The sequence below is a fragment of the Papaver somniferum genome, chromosome 2, assembly GCF_003573695.1.
Source record: "Papaver somniferum cultivar HN1 chromosome 2, ASM357369v1, whole genome shotgun sequence".
Taxonomy (NCBI): domain Eukaryota; kingdom Viridiplantae; phylum Streptophyta; class Magnoliopsida; order Ranunculales; family Papaveraceae; genus Papaver; species Papaver somniferum.
The window spans coordinates 211,889,113-211,894,029 of NC_039359.1; the positions used below are offsets into that span (position 1 = coordinate 211,889,113).

Consider the following 4,917-nt stretch of genomic DNA (forward strand, 5'->3'; position numbering starts at 1 on the left):
GAATCTGTAATGGGTTCATTCGAATTGGTTGCAAGGGTATTGAAATGAGCTATGCAGTTCAGTGGTTGTAGCCAGATCTGGTGGAGATGATTGATGGTAAGCAGTGCAAGGAGGTTTTGCAGAAGTTGGTGCGGGTTATGGTTTTAAACGGAAAAAACCAAATGGCAGAGACGAACTTGATGTTGCTGATGTTGGATGAGCACAACGCGGTCTATTTGTTCGATGAAATGACCCAAAGAAGACATGAATTATAGTGAGATGTTTCAAGGGCGTAAATGTCTTTTCCTAAGCTGGACTACTGCCACCTATGCACTAACGGATGTAAACTTTTGTTTGGAAAAAAACTGGATGGAAAAGGTCAAATGTGTGGCACTAAATAAATTCTGAAAAAAACGGTGGCACTTTCTTAAACATGAAATTGAAAGTGTGGCACTTTATTAAAATCCCCTTGTAATAACTCAATGAACTTCTAAGAAATTAATTGCTGTCAAACACAGTATACTTCAAAAAAACTAAAATAAATAAGCCTAAATTGAATATTGAATATAGAGCTATAAAATCCATGTTTTTATCCTCCAAGCCCAGCCTCTTCTTGAGTCGTAACTTTACTGAGAAAATAACCTTCCTTTTATGCTCCCATATAGTGCCTAGAGACATCACCTCCTCCTTATTATGCTCCCCCTAAAGTAAAGAAACAAAGCTCAAGTTATTAACTGACAAGATAAGCAAGTTTAACTAATTTAAATCAAGTTTATGGAATATACACACAGAAAAGAATAGCTTACAAACCTTAAGGAGGGGACATAGAGTGGCAGCGAGCGCAGGGGTTAGTGCTGCTGCAACCAGTACAGGCATCCACCTCTTGTCCTGCTCTGGCATCTGAATATTGGTTGAATAATTGCTCATACTCATCGCTACATTCTTCGTCAGACAACTCATCGAACGTCCGCATATCAAGATGGTACCGGAGAACTCCCCCAATACCCCCAAAACCTCTTCAAAACTGGGAACCCTCCTGAGATTTATCGGTGAAAAATTCAAGGGCACAACCAAATTTCTTATACTCTGTTGCAAACCACTCAAGGAGAGATTGTTTATCGATCACTTTCAACTCTGCATTATTGGTGAGATCGCGGAAGTTGCTTTGATCATTCTCTTCTGCTTTGCAGAAATGATGGATCGAAGTCTCACCAGTAATACTATTCTTCAGAACATATCGTCCGATATCCAGATTTTCCCAAACAATTAGAGTTTTGACGGCTCCAATTTCCAACGCCTTCAGTGTATCTTGGACACCAGACACATACTTTCCTGTGTCCTGTTCAATCTCCTGGAAGTACTTCCCAATTAAACGCGTCTCTTGGACAAACTTCACATTGGAAAGAATTTCTGAAGAGAGTTTAATAGCTTGATTGAACCCATTTTCACCACCACAAGAAACATCCACAACTTTCAATACTTTAGCCTGCAAACGAGGATCAAACATGCCAGACTGACTCAGTTCTGTCTTAAAATCAGCAGACCCAGCGAGGATCAACCCCGAGACATTTGGCTGACTGGTTACTGAACTGATGTAGAACTGCGTAGCTAACTCAGCCGTCTTCCTCACATAGTTGTGACATTTCTTTGTTCTAAGACGAGCGAAACGCAGAGCTGACTGTCCTCCTCGCCCATGCTTATTAGGGAGATCAACAGTGAATTTGTGAAGAATTTCACGTGTGTTTCCGCTTAAAGTACCAAAAAGGGTCCCGTTCCCATCCATCACTATAAACCCAAACTTATCATCAGACTCATATAGTCAATTGAGAGCCTCGGTATGGAATTTGTTGTCACAAAGATACAACGACACATTGATGGGCTTGAAAGGTTCAAAGTCATACGTCACCTTCTTCTCTTTCCCATCATCAGTCACAATAGTTCCAGTATATAGAACTAAACCATTGGGTGGAACCTTATTGTAAAGCTTCAACCTTTGCTGAGCTGAAGTAATGGCTCCCAGCACGGACCGCCGGTTAACCTTACTTTTAATGTTGGAAGCAGTACCACATTCATTAACCAACATCTTAGTAACTCGAGACAGCTGATCACGCGGAGGCATTATAAGAGATATCATGCTGGTACCATTGCCTCTTGCAGCTTCTAATTCTTTGATCAAGTTCTTAATCCTCCAGATCATAATACTCTTGTCAGTTTCTAGAGAGTCGGACATTGTAGAAATTGTACTACTTGACCTGGAAAACAACAAACAAATCCAACATTATCATCTTGTGCAAAACAAAAACACAATCTAAACAGAAACCTAAAACAGATATAAGATTACATACTCAACAGATACATATTCGTAGAGGTTAAAAAAGATGATCAGATAACCATACTGAAATTTCGAGATTTTCTAATTAAAGTAACGCAACCAAACGCCAAAGATAGATTGGGTAAATAAGGCGAAAGATGATTCAATTCCATCTGCACTAGTTCTAATTCAAAAAAGCCTATTTTTTTTTAAAATTCTTTTCGTATCCCTATGTCAATTCACCTCTACTTAAGAGGTAAGAACGAAACCAATGGTGATCTAATAATAGAATAATAGCAATCCAATTCATAAACAAACAATGAAATTAATTAACATCAATGGAATGAGATTGAACAAAAAGATTACCTCTGTAGTTAGTTAGCTCTTTTTCTTCTTCCTCCTCTAAATAGCTTCGTAACAGAGTGTGAGAATGAAATCCCCAACCGAGATTATTTATAGTTTTTTGGCTAGGGTTAACTGGGAAAGAATCTTGGTTTAACTTCCGAATTTTTCTCCCTTCTGGCACCGACGCACCGTGGATCCCAAGTTAAATTGGGAAATTTGTATCTTAAATGGAAAACCAAAGGGAGTCGGAGTCGTCTGTTTGGTTCGAGTCAGGACTCGAAGTCTGACTCAACTCACACGTACATTTTGACAAAGAAGTATCCAAGTCAAATGTAACACTGGCTAAATTAAGAAGTTTTCTTTGCGGGAACTAATAAAAGATCAGGGATTAACATTTAGTCCCACGATTATTGGGATTTAGACTCTATAGTCCTGCCCACTCAGGCCTAGTATTAGGAGATTTAAACTAACCAAATTTCGTACAAATACCCCCCCTAAATGTAATATTAGTTCTTTGTTGTAGGGCTTACAATTCACGGATGTGCGGTCCAACGAGGAACCTAGTGTTTCCCTTTACATATATATAAAGGATATTGTATCCGTGTAACTCTATTATCCTGATCAATAGAAACCTCAATTTGTCTCTTTACTTTCTCCATATTCTCCACTGCAACACGATATCATGCACGACTCTACCAACCGACGCGATTTTTTTTTCTTCGTTCAAGATTGGTGATGGATTATTCCTTGAAGATTAGCGTGGTTCTGATCCTGTTTGTTTATCATCATGGATGTGTTACCAGGTATTTTTTTTGAACAAAGAAATTTCGTTTTCGTAGTATATATTAGGGTTCCACAAACGTATGATTATAAAACATAGAGATTTCACCGTTAGATTTTCATGCAATTTTAATATGTTCAACCCAATCAGTCATTACGTTCTATGTTAAAGTTTCAATCAAATCGGAATATGATGTGATCTCCAAAACCTGCGTTTAATAAAACTGTGTACGTTCAGAAAAACCCTAATATTTAACAGCGTCGAAAAACCTAAGTTTTGAGAATTTCAACCGTTGGATTATGCTATATTTTTGGTATGTTTTGTATATGGTTCTTGGTGAGATACTGTAACAATTCCATAAAGATCCACCCATGGAAATACTCAAAAGTACGTGATATTTCCAACTGTGTCCACAGAAACGCTAATTAGAACATTCATACGGAGTCATGGATAAGTTTTTATATAGCCGTTGGATTGAGTTTAAATTTTGTTATATTTGTCGAAACATTATTATGAAGTTACTGTATAAATTTCATAATCATCTGAAATACTTACAATTGTTTTATGATCACTAAAGGTTGATGATGAAATTTCCAATTTTATGGTTAACAATATGTTTTGGGCTCATATGCTAATAGTTTCAAGGTTATTACCAATGGGTCTGAGCACTTTATATATAATGGAACATATATGTGGACTTTTGTTAACCATCACATAGTAAACCCAATGGATCAAGCATTGACCAATCTGTTGACTGGGTTCTGATTAAACCAACTCGAATAAAATTTGACCTTTTGGACTCAGAAGTACTTGAGCTCCATTAAAAAGCCTCTGATACAGAAGTCAATCGTGTCTACAAGGTATTTACTTTCATCATGAAAACCTTTAATGAATGATGATGCGTTGTTCAAAAGATGAAGGCACAACTTCTACGTTTTAAGGAGACATATTGATTTAAGACGATGAAATGCTCTGAAGGAAGTTTTTGAAACATTCGTGAAATTTTTCCCCCGAGAATTTGAATGTTCATTGGAATTTAAAACACTTTTAATATTGGCTCAAGTAGTAACAATACGAAGTAAATGTATTTACTGAGCATGAGACAGAGACGTAATTCTGATTCATTGGAATGAGGGTTTGACGCTTGGTATAAACATTTACTGAGTATGGTATAAGTGATGGAATACAAGTATCATATAATAGCACCCAACTACAAGATATATAGAGAGTTCAAATGATAACAAACTCACTATATGTTAAAAGAAGGCCATACCCCCGCTTGTCAACTTCAGTGGCAATAAGAAACTTGCCCAATTAATATACTTACATTTTGTTAACTTTTTTATTAATTATCTTTATTCAACTGAATTTTGTATGATTTGATCCTGGACTATTGATTGTATGGTAGTTTAGTAAACATTTTTTTTCAAGTTCAAATAAAGAAATTTTTTACGCGAAGAACTAAATTCATAGTTTGTACTTATGAAACGAAAATTATATC

General features: G+C 36.6%; 1 pseudogene; it reads right to left on the reverse strand.

The window, feature by feature from the left end:
* Window positions 1-790: 790 nt before the first annotated feature.
* LOC113352757 lies at window positions 791-2,209 on the reverse strand (annotated as a pseudogene).
* Between the last annotated feature and the right edge of the window lie 2,708 nt (window positions 2,210-4,917).